The sequence below is a fragment of the Amphiura filiformis genome, chromosome 9 (genome assembly GCF_039555335.1).
Source record: "Amphiura filiformis chromosome 9, Afil_fr2py, whole genome shotgun sequence".
In the NCBI taxonomy this organism is placed as follows: Eukaryota; Metazoa; Echinodermata; class Ophiuroidea; order Amphilepidida; family Amphiuridae; genus Amphiura; species Amphiura filiformis.
Genome location: NC_092636.1, coordinates 31,820,129 through 31,832,875, shown reverse-complemented (window position 1 = coordinate 31,832,875; position 12,747 = coordinate 31,820,129). Strand labels below are relative to the sequence as shown.

Below are 12,747 nucleotides of genomic sequence, written 5' to 3'. Positions count from 1 at the left end.
GCGCACTAACTGTGAATAAAGATGGCCGCCGCCATAAAAAATACGATTTTGAGACAAAATTACCTCAAATTTGGCCTTTTAAAAGCATTTGCAGGTGGTGATTGTGTATTTTTAATATCTATACATCTGCCCACTATGAATTAGCATCATAATTTAATTTTGATGCTCATTTTCCCACATGCATGCATGTAATATCACTCGACAGGTAAGCTTACTGGAAGTATTTTGACAACATTGGATGGGCGGTTAATAATTTCATATTGTGTTTGTTGCAAAGTCGCTGGGTGGGCGCTTATTGGGGCATGGGCGGTTATTGGGATCGCCATGCATAACAGTATCGTGTACTGGCAGTGCAGTGTCATCGCCCCGATATCTTCATGGAAGAAATCGCCATGGTAGGTTTAATCCACAGTCACGCATGGCCATTTTGTTCCGACCTTTGAGACGCATAATGAGCCGAGGGAGATCCGACTAAGGCTACTGACTGACAATAGCCTTGTAATTGACCTCTCTGTGTGTGAGTGAGCATGTATACGCCATTGATGAGGTCAATGGTCATATGTAGGTATGCTAGGTGAATTCAAATTTGCCATCAAACTGCATCATTTTATATATATCAAATTAAAGCCCTTGAGTAAAGAAAGCCAAAAACTGAAAACCTTTATTGTCATAGCACTTTCCATAGCAAAGTTACATCTTGTCAAAGATTGACTTTCATCAAAAAGATTATGCTAGCAAAACTCCCCAAAACAGCATTTTGGTGGTGTTTCTAGATCTTAGTCTCATGATGATAGCAGCTTTTTTTAACACGGCTGTGTACTCTAGACATTGTTTCTTTCGCGAAATTGAGCTTTTTTGAAATGTATTTACTTTGTTATGTTTTTTATAAATACAAGGAAAGAAAATCCAGATTTGTTAACTCAAACTGCTCTATTTTATGGATTTTATTTCACTATTTCACTCGCTTCCGCAATTTAAAAGGAAAGAAAATCTTTGTTGTACCATCGGGTATATTGGCGCAACAACGCATCGCTTTTGTAGATGCGCTAATTTGTTAACGCACAGATACGCTACGCATACGAAACGCTTTTCTGCATGCGCAGCGCATCTTATGGAAGCACCACGGAAGCACTGATTTCATAAAAACCTAGCGGTCAAATGGCTCCGTTTTAGCTGATAAAATGTGAATTTTTCAAGTTCTTTCCCCGATTTAAACATCAAGATATAAATAGATTTAGCCCAAATTTCTCAAGGGGCTGTGGATTTACCGATGTTCTAGTAATGTAAAGTAGAAAAAACGAGAACTGCCGCATTCTCCTGTGAGCTTCGATTAAAGTGCAAAATGTGACCTCTTTAAACTTCAACGGCCTTTATTTCAATGTTCATTTTCTCGGTAAAATGATGATTTAGGTACACGATAACTCAATAAATACAGCATCTATAGGTAAGCAATTATGCTCATCATAAAAAGCATGATCGACTTAAGAAACGGTTTCTCATTTTTTTATATTTTGGTCTATTTCCGATTTTAGGCATCATTTTGTGCAAATAGGCGTTTGTGAATTTTAAAAGTTCATTTTGATGCCTTATATGGTCAATATCTCAAAAAATAAGGCCAATATCAAAAACTAAAAAACTGTTTTTGGAATGGTGTCTCAAGATTAAGAAAAAACAAGAGTGTTTTTTGTTATGATGTACCGAACAAAATTGCCAAAAACTCACTTTTTGTGATTTTCTTCATAATTGTTGTTTTTACACCAAATCTGTATTATATTAGAATATTTTTGTCAGTTTTTGAGTTCAAGACGCAATGGTTCTTTCTCAAGACGCAAGCTAACGACTATCATATCCAGCGTTTTTACGCACCATGTTCTAAGATCAAAACGCGTTCCATGCCGCTTTTTTCAAATGTGCGCTCCGTGATAAAACCACGCCAAGTGATTGCTTTCTTCTTTTTTGTATTGTACTACAAATCAATCAAAGAAATAATGTTGCCATGGGGAAGAACCAAATACAGTACCAATTAAATTTTAAAAGCCCGTTTTGGGGGAACATTTTTGAGAATCTTGATTGAGAAAAAACTGTTTTGTTACAATATTACATTATCGATATCTTGATTGTGGAACGTTAATTTTGAAATCTAACTAACTATCTAAGTCAGTTTGAGACCATCTGCTTTCGTAAGCCTCCTCAGTAGCTCAATCGGTTAGCGCATTTGATTTGTAATCTTCTCGACTATGCAATATTGTTTTGACCTGGTCAACTAGTACGGGTTCGAGTCCCTGTGTGGTCCAATTCTATTATTTTGTTACTTTTTTCTCTTTTTCTGTCTTCATTCTTGTTCGTGTCTTTCTTTGTGACTGCAGTGATTGATTGTTTTTGCCGGTTTTTTATTATTATTGTATAATTCAGGAATATGCCTACTAGTACTAATCTAAATAGGCACGGCCTATATAAGCCTATGAATATTTTTTTACAAATTAGATATTGGTTGTTGATTTTGTTATTGTTGTTGTAGTTATTGTTGTATATATTGCATACTCAGGGTAGGCCTACTAGGCCTATTATATCCTATAGCGGCATTGATTTATTTCACGACAGATATCATCTAAGGATAAAATTGATAAAATACCATAGAAACCCGACTGCCCCCACCCCGGCAGCCTCTATCATGGTCGCTCCCTCCCTCCCTATCCCTGCAACATAGGAGGACTCACTCACATGTCACGGCTTCATAGATTCGTGGTCATTGACATTGGGCATGTAGATTGATACACCAAGTATACGCTTTTGAGTTCATCTTTTCTAGTGTCTGACCGATCAGGTCCCTATCTGAATCGGCCAACAATTCCCTCTTTGATCTGCCGATTCGATCACCGATTACCAATTCCCCAATTGTAAACAATGGCTGCCATCGCCATGAGTAAATTTCACCTGTATGTTGAAAGGGTACTTGTAGTTGTACGCAATTAAAGTATTAATTATGTATGCTCCGAGCCAGGGCTCAAAATAAGGGGAGCCCAAGGGCCCTCGGCCCCCGAAAATTAGTGAGGGCCCACAAAAGACACATCCGGCGGGCCCAAATGGCCCGCAAACTTTGTGACAATTTTCTCACTTTTTTGTGGGGTTCATAGATTAAAACCAATGGCCCAAATTCGGGCCCACAAAAATTTGTGAGGGCCCTCAAACATTTAAGATCAAGGGCCCAAATGGCCCTCAGAAATTCTGGCTTATTTAGAGGCCTGCTCCGAGCACAAAAATACACTCCCGTGCTCATTTACAATACTTAGTTTGACCATGATTATTCTAAGTTCAATTTACCTTTTCCCCCTGATATCCGAGTCCGTCGAATCATTCGATCGCCCCATTTTAATATTGTGTTTACGTTCAAGTCAGTATTGAGTTTTGCAGACGGCCCGTAGCTCTCTCCAATCTGACACGCACGTGTAACCCGGAAGTGTTGAGTTTTGCACGCGGCCCGTAGCTCTCTCCAATCTGACACGCACGTGTGTAACCCGGAAGTGTTGAGTTTTGCACACGGCCCGTAGCTCTCTCCAATCTGACACGCATGTGTGTAACCCGGAAGTGTTGAGTGCGGGGGAATTACCTGATTATCTCAGCTGCGTGCCTGAATCACGGTATGATTTTATATATGTTTATCGCCTACAAAGCTTGTTCTTTTGCTAAATTTCGCTTGATTTAATTAGTCTAATTCAAAGAAATATACCAATAAATGAATACTTGTTAGGCCAATTACAATTGATTCTTAGTTTCCTGTTTCCCGCCCGCGTCCAAAGTAGAGAATTGCAAAATATTTAATTATTTTATTTATATTTTGGATTTTCTTTAAAAATAACTTTTAATGACTACCATTTGCTACTTTCTGACTTTGATCATATCATCTATAATGATGAATAAACATAGAACCTAATTGTACCATTACTTATGTATAAAATCAAACATAGTAGTAAAATAATTAAATGCATGCTCCTTGTCAAAATGGCTTGATGTAGGTTGCGACCACTTATTTTAAAAAAAAAAAAAAAAGAAAATAAAAGATAATTAATAATTAATAATTAAAAGTCGCCTCATCCCTGGTTTTCAACCATGAAACAGGAAACTAAGAATTAATTGTGAAGGGCCTTAAGCTTCAACAATTACTTTCATGATATTGGGTGATCGGTGCATTACATCGGCGGATGAAGGAAAAATCGGCCGATGCAGATCACTACCGATAAGCTAATAATCGGCCCGATTCGGAAGCTACCGATCTAATCTTTTCTGCATGGCTGTTTTTATTATTAACTTATGCCCCTCTGGAATCAAGCCTTGAAAATCCATTTTTGTATTTAACCTTAAAGCCATATTATAACATTTGCTGAGGAAGACGCCCTCACTGAATTTTTAAAATTCCTCTTTTTACACGATTAAATTGTACTTTTAAAAACCAATATACCCTGCAAAAATCAATACCGTACTCTAGGTGCTGTAGATGAAACACCGGAACCGGCGCTTTATTATTATGATGGAATTATTAGTCGAACGCATACACAATGTTCATAACACACAGTACGTACACGGCGTGCAGGACGGTGATATACATAACAAAGGGTCGTGCCACAAGGCACAACACGACCGAAGGAGTGTAGTACGTATTGGCGACATGTGCGCTGGTAGTAAAATTCTAATTTTCTTTGCTTTGCCGTAGTTGTTCGGCTCAAAAATAAAAGGGGATATATCTGACAGTAAAAGCTAACATTTTATGGCAAAGAAATGCTATTTTCTATTTTGTTTGAAAATGTTATAATATGGCTTTAAGTGTACCGTAGATTGGGGTGAATAGGGACAGTTTTGGCACTCTCTAGATTGTAGTTTTTTCCTGTAGCCCCATGAGCCAAACTTTTGAGGGCATATTATGTCCACCCATGATGCCTAAAAATTGAATATATGTGGGGGGTATATATTTTTTAAATAAAATTTTGGTGTCCCTATTGACCCCGTACTTCGGGGTCAATAGGGACAGCACTGGTTTTGATAAGGAAAGTACAACTTTGAAGGAGTGTACTTGCATTTTTACCCCACATGGAGGGAAAAGGACACCAAGTGAGTTTTAAAAAACAATAGAAACATGTCAAGGTAATTCATACCACCATAACTGATTAAAATCTGATTTCTTGACAACGTTGTTCAGGCTCGTCAATACAAGAAGAGGAGGGGTAAGGTGTGGTGGGGTAAGGATGGCTGGGGTAGGGTTCAGGGTGGTAGGGAAGTAGGTGGGTAAGGTATGGTGTTCGGGTAGTGGGATCAGGGTGATGGGGTATAAGAAAAGGTATCATGGTGGTAGAGGTAGTGGATAGGATGGTGGTGGTGGAGCAGTGGATAGGGTGGTGGGGTAGGAGATAGGGTGGTGGGGTAGATGGATGGGGTAGGATGATGGAGGGGTGGGGTAGGATGGTGGAATGCTGGGGTAGGGTGTGGGGTAGTGAGTTCTGGCAGTGGCATGATAGTATTAGGGGTGGATGAGGGTGGTAGCCTGGGTAGGGTGGTGTGGTAGTGGGGTAGGGCAGTGGGGATGGTAGGTTTAATGAGGCTAGTGGGGTCAGGGTGTGGTATAGTGATTTAAGGGTGGTGGTGGTAGGGTTAAGGTGGTGGGGTAGGTTCATGAGGGTAGTGGGGTTAGGGTGGAGCAGGGTAGGGTGGTAGTGTAGGGTGTGGTGGGGTAAGGGTGGTTGTGGCAAGGGTGTCCCTATTCACCCCGTATTAGGTGACTTTTACCTGAAAAATATTTAAAAAATTGTTATTAAAATTCCTGTCAGAATTAATAAATAATCTTTTAGAGAAAGTTGTAAGACCTAACAGGCTAGGTCCTGGTGAATTTCCAGCTCATTTTCTAAAATAGTGGCAGTGGGAGCAGGAAAGTTTTGACCACCCCATTTTTTAGAGCTTTTTTTAGATAATTTTATTTTGGACACCCTGTATCCTAAATTTATTCTTTAACATCTGCTGAACCATTTTCTAAACACTGTTTGATTGCTCTTTCAAGATGTGGAAATAAAAAAATATAAGTGTTAACCAAATGTGAAAAAATGAGATTTCAAAAACTTTTCTCATTTTTGTCCCTATTCACCCCTGCGTCCCTATTCACCCCAATCTACGGTACATAAAGTTGTTGTTTTTAAACTTCCGTGGTCCAGGTACGCGCTGGTGAATTGCGATCGCGTAGAAGCATGATGGTAGAAGTGTTCAAGTGACAAGGTCGCCTACTATACGCGTCGCGCCGAAGACCAATGGGTCAGCCGGCTTGTTGTCAAGTGCATTGATCAGCCAATCAGCGTGATTGTTTATTGCTTTTGCATTTACGCTCGTGTACGCGATACGCACAGGCACGACCACGGAAGTTCAAACTCTTCAAAAGGCAGCTGAAGAAAGGTTTGAATTTGAGGAAGTTCTTCTTCTCCCAGCGAGTGGTAGATGTGTGGAATAACCTTCCTGAAGATGTTGTTGGAGTTAATACTACAAATCAGTTTAAAGGAAAGATTGATCAGCACTGCACTGGAAAGAAAATGGATATGGGGTACTGAAAGGCCTAAACCTATAATTAATCCCATCAATCCTGTAAGTACAAGTGTAAGTTTTAAAAAAACAACTTTAGTGAAAATGAAATGGTCATGGAAGACTAGAGAGTGGATTTTGGCTCATCTTTCACACACAAGGAAGAACAGTCTGCTGGCAATAAAATGCTGGGTCTAACTCATTTTTGTAAAAAAAATGGAGTTGGGCCCTTCTTCCACTCGGGTATTCAATTATTTATTTAGCCAGGCGATGTCGGTGTGCACTGTAAATGCCATACAAAACAATGCACTCACGACACTGTCTCTGCCGACTGCATGCACTGGCTGCACTAGTCGGGATTATGCACTTTCAGTTTCTCGCGCGTTTGAACAGGAATTGGATTGCGTACTTTTTCGATGTCTAGTGAGCAAATTTCTTCAATATTTTGAGAAAATGATGTCAAATTTTCTATTCTATATTGTTTGGTAATAATGTCTTTTGCCAATAGTATGTTTAAAGTTGTAATTTTGTGTTTTTGATCGCAAAGATCGGATATTTTCGCTTCGATTCGAATTCTGAACCCTTCATAAGGGTGCCGATTTCGCAGAACTTTGACGATAATTTTGCCTTTTGGACACTAAAATGCATTCGATCCTTAATTTTGTTTCAACCGAGTCTTAAATTAGCAAGCACAATAAGGTTGGTACCACTTTTATATACATTGATAAAATTTTAAAGATTTTTTTTCAAGTTTCTATTAAACCGGCGCAAATCGTTAAGTGTGTATTTCCCATTGACATCCAAAATGGGAAATACGAGTCTGATGTAGTCCGAATAATCAGACCCAGAACAAAATATTAATTTCTGACATGATCGTGTACTGGGTCTGAACTGTTTCCATATGAAATCTTGATGGCAAATTGGACAATAGAAGCACATGGTTCTACGTGACAGCTTTTTAATCCCTATTCAGGTTACGTGAATCACGCTATTGTGGACCATCCTTCTGATACTTGAGTGTTTGGACAAGCGGAACGTTTTTTTGTCTACCTCTCTGTTTGTAAACAAACCAGGAGGTCGAAATCGTCCTCCTCGCCGAATACGAAAGTCAGCGTAATAGTACGGCACTGAGTCTGATGGACATAGGAACGGCGTCCATGAGACTCAGCGAGTCTAGGCTGCACCGGATCGGAACCCAGTCAGCAGAGCTCAGACTCAGAGCAAGCTCAACACGATTTGAGAATATTGATTATAATCGTTCTTCCGATTTATACTTTCAAGTTTCACTATAATCATGACAATGAGTTTTAATCTTACCAAATATTACGAGTAATTGAAGTTCTGATCAAGTCTGCTTGGTTTGGTAGCGAGTTGTGTACACGTTACTTTGCGCTTGTCAAAATTAAAACGCCGTGAGCTTGGCGCGAATTAATAGGCTCTGACACATGCTGGATTTTGAATAGGAATATCACAACATACTATGAGCAGACTGCGCACAAGACCAGTATTTCATAACCCCTGAACCGGATTACATATCAGCTGGCAGTCACGTGGACTATCATGACCTGGGCAATACATTGTTGTTAAAAATAGAAGTATCTGCTCTCTTAGTTAAGAACATTTACTTTCTTTTTATTTTGTAAGTAGTTGGCTATTACGACACGGGCCACACGCGCAGCGTTCTGCCATAAATAAAAAAATCCCCTTTAAAAGGAAAGTAGGCCTTTAAATTTTCAAGAATTTTGCAGGGGAATTTTGGACTTTCAAATTTTCATTTTTTTTAAAAATTTCAATCAATTTACCCACAATTTTCCCAGTCTCAAAGAAATACCTTTTTCAGGAGGCCTTCTCATAGGCCAAAAGGAGGGGGGGGGGGGTATGATCCCAATCTCTAAAAGACCGCTAGGGCCTATCTCTAAAGTTCGCTATTTCTGAGGTGCGCTATCACTAACTTATAAGTTCAATGGAGATGAAAATCCCACTATCTCTATAGAGAAAATACCTAAAAAAGGTCCGCTACTTTTTTGATATCCCTAATTCGGAATAAGGTCCGCTAGTTCCAAAGGTTCGATTATGATCAATATATTTTAAATAAAGTTTGCTATCACTAATTTTAAATAAGGCCTGCTATCACTAATTTAAAATAGGGCCTGATATAATGTATTCCCAGGGGGCCACTCAAGTATGATAGTGTAGGCCTACGCATGCGTGACCAAATTGTTTTGGAACACCCCCTAAACAAGTTTTACCCTACCAGCAAATTTAGCCCCTTAATAAGGTAATTTAATATAGAATTTACCCCCTATTGAGTTTTTGGCTAGTAAAAATAAAACCGTACCCTTTTTTGACTTACAAAAATTACCAAAAATTTGAAAAGGTACCCTAAACAAGTTGTTCAGTTTCAGAAAACTACCTTTATTCTTGAAAATCAGTGTTTTTTTAGACCCTAAATGCATCACATGCGTAACTTGCCTTGCCTAAAAAAAAGACCCCTTTTTAGAAAAGAAAACGAGCAAGGTACATCAACTTGATGTGGGGAAACAAGTAAAATACAGACTAGACAATATGCAGGGGAGCAAAACCAGCAAATGTAGGCATAGGAAGTAGGCAAAGTTCGATAGCCAAAAATTACCAGTTCCAAGGCTCACAAAAGTGCTAAACCTGCAAAAACAACAAGGATAAAGTAACCTGGAGCAGACAAACCAAACCAAACAGACTTGTTTGCTATCTCTAAAGTTCGCTATCACTAATTTTAATTAAGGTTCGCTATCACTAATTAATTAATCTCTAGTTTTAAATAAGGCCCACTCTCTCTAAGGCCCACTATCTCTAATTTCAAATCGGCTATTTCTAATTTTGAATAAGGTTCGCTATCTCTTGACTTTAAATATTACTAGAAATCATGGCAAACCTTATAGTGGATTAGAGATAGCTGGTCTTATTTTGAATTAGAAATAGCGAACCTTATTCAAAATTAAAGATAGTGGACCTCATTTGAAATTAGAGATAGCGGGCCTTACTTCAAATTAGAGATAGCGGGCATTATTTTAAATTACAGATAGTGGGCCTTTCTTCCGAATTAGTGATATCGAACCTCAGGTATAGTGGACCTTGTTTGTAATTAGTGATAGCGAACCTTAGAGATAGCAGTCCTTGGAGATAGCGAACCAGTGCCCAAACAAATTACACATTTAAATTGGCCCAGTTGAAGAAAGTAATTTGTATCATGTCAATAAAAGCAAACTCAAAAATTAAAGATACCAATCAGTAAAGCTAACCCACATACTCATCAGCAAATTTCTTCAAAGATATACTGAAATAAAGAGGAAAGACATGTTAGTTTGTTGTATATAAAATTTCTTTTTATTTCAATTAAAAATGCTCTTCCACCAGCTGTTACTGTAACATAATTTTGAATGGTGTTCTACCATTGGTTGTTGGTACCTTTTGTGCCCCCCCTGGTGAGGTCATAAGAAGAAAGTCAATATCCTTTTGTTGCTGAAAATGCTGTGACCTTGATCATGTTGAGCTGAGTTTGGTAAATACCAGGCCCCGGGGGGGGGGGGGGTACTCAAATTTGGTTTTGGTAGGGACGTGCGCTGAGATTTTGGAAGTGGACCCATAAATATACCAATTTTTCAAGAAATTTGGACCCATTGGTATACCAAAAGTCAAAATTTTCGGCCGAATTTAACCAAAATTGTCTTAGTTTTTACAAATTTTCCCAAAATTTTGGGAAAATGTTGACAATTTTGGCTAGATTAAGGAAAAATTGGGCTGTTTTCCGAAAAAATTGAGAAAATTTTGAAAAAAGGACCCATTCATATACCAAAATAGGCTTTGAAAAGGGGGTCATTGATATACCAGAAGGCTGAAAATGCTACCCATATTTATGCACGTCCCGTATGGTCATTTGTACTGAGTACCCCCGGGATACCAGGCCATTTTACAAAGTACCCCTTTAAAGGGCAATATCCCAGTAACTAAATCCGTTACAACCTTCTTATTACCAAGGGCTAACCAGCTGATCATAAATGAGCAACAGTAAAAATGGATATTTACATTTAGTTTCAATTTCAGAGGGGATCATAATGTCAGACCCATGTGATGTTGAACAAAATGTTTTCCCTTTTACACAGTCCAATGATAATATTTCCATGCTATTGAAGGGTCTTTTAATGCTCAAAATGTGTTAGCTACCTATCAAATTTTCGTCACTTTCAAGCTAAACCACAGTCACAGACTAAGGATTGACAAAAATGGCTAACAAGCATTTTGAATACTTCAGCTGATTTGTTCAGCTTACCAGTTTATTGCATGAGTTAAATACAAACATTTATATGTGACACGATCTGGACCATGGGGGCCAAAGGAGGCATTTAAAAAAATTGTGTTACTGTAATTATTACATTTTACATACAATAGTTTTTTGATGTTTATTTTCTTATGTATTTTATTGTTATTTTACTCCATATTTTTACCTGTATCTCAGTTTCAAATTTGCCGCCTTTGGCTCCAATGGACCAGATTGTGTCACATATGGTAACAAGAATGTAGCATGTATCCTGAAGTTAATACCACTGATTCAGTAGATTTCAAATCATACACATGTACAAATTTAATACTGTGATAATGATTTGATACAGTTTGGAATCTATATGATCACTTATTGGTTTCATTGTAAAACATGTTAACAAATAAAATAAGGCAACACTTGCATATTGTTGAACCATAAACCATTTAAAACATGTAAATGGTCTATGAACTAACCTATGTTACAAACATGCATTATGATTTTGTAGGCAAGTAGGAAGCCAGTATATTATAACATGAACTCAACTGCAACAGTGAATACATCGTAATGTAACACATGGCATTTCATTATTGGTAACCTGCTGAATATAATGTCCTATATTTACTGAAGTTGGAAGCACACATTGCATGAGCAGGTGAATTGCACCTGAAGTTGGCTACTGTATACCTGAAATTTTGGAAGTGATTTTATTTTCGTGAATTTCACGGATTAATATGTGCCTGCAAAAATAATAATCCGCGAATATGTTGAAATGAAGAATTTTCTTATGTATTTTATTATAAGTTGCCAACAACCGTGAATTTAACACCTTGCGAAATTGTAAGTGATACTTGAAACCATGAAAATATCTATACGCGAAAATATTGACGTATACAGTATAACAATTACAAAGATGCCTTTAGGAAATTACAGATAATAATAGCTACAAGGTCTCCATGTACAAGACCTCTATTGCAAAATGTATTCTATAATATTAATAATATATATATACCGTAAACGTTCGCCTAATGGCGCACCTGGGCTCCTTTGCCTTGGGGTAAATTTCATGTACAATTAGAGAGCCCCCTCCTCTGAACTCCCAACAAGAATTAAGGTTCTGTGCCCTTATTTGCTGGTGGGGATTTTACGGGAGGACACTTTTAGGTTGTGCCTAAAATTCCACATATGTCAAGGAAGCCCATAGCGCCATTAGGCGAACGTTTACGGTACACAAGTATTCACCGTATCTCTTTTAGTAGATCCAACCAGTATGTTTTATAGCACACTGTGGAATTGTTTGTGGACATTTTGGGTGCTATATAATATTAATAATACTCTGCATGCTAGCCATAGGCTTCAACATAGAAAGTCCAAGCAAGTTTTGAGATATTTTCTCAAAATTTCAAGTGCTATCTTAAAGGGCAGGTCTATTGCAAAAACAAGTTTATCTCTATTCGAAGAAAATAATTATTACATTACAAGTTGACACTCGTTGCAATTTTTTATGCATATTTCTCCTGAAAAAGAGAAATTGTGTGGGTCAAGTTCGGGCTCGCACATGTTCTTCCACCATTTGAAGCGAAATTAATTTTCAAGGCAGTGGGCTGATGACGTAAGCAAATAAAGCGGACACTATATCATGCTCTCATTTACTTGTGTGATACAATCACAATCACTTTGACAAGTTTGACATTAGCAACAATGAGTTGTACTATTATTTACTATAACAATGCTGCATAACAATATGCAGACTATTGTTCTCATTTGGGAAACAAAGCCTCACACAGTATCGTTATTATGCGTTTGCTTTGTAATATTTCATCCAACTGAAACTTTAATATGGCACAGGGAAATCAGATACATGAGTTTGTGGACTTAACATGGTTTATATGCTAGTCTCA

General features: G+C 38.0%; 1 protein-coding gene across 1 annotated transcript in view; it reads right to left on the bottom strand.

Moving 5' to 3' along the window:
- LOC140160873 (lymphoid-specific helicase-like) overlaps positions 1-7,986 on the bottom strand; it is a 35,460-nt gene extending 27,474 nt beyond the window's left edge. Inside the window, exon 1 of the mRNA XM_072184197.1 lies at positions 7,870-7,986. The gene's annotated coding sequence lies outside the window, so the exon portion shown is untranslated. The remainder of the gene's footprint in view (positions 1-7,869) is intronic.
- Positions 7,987-12,747: the final 4,761 nt, after the last annotated feature.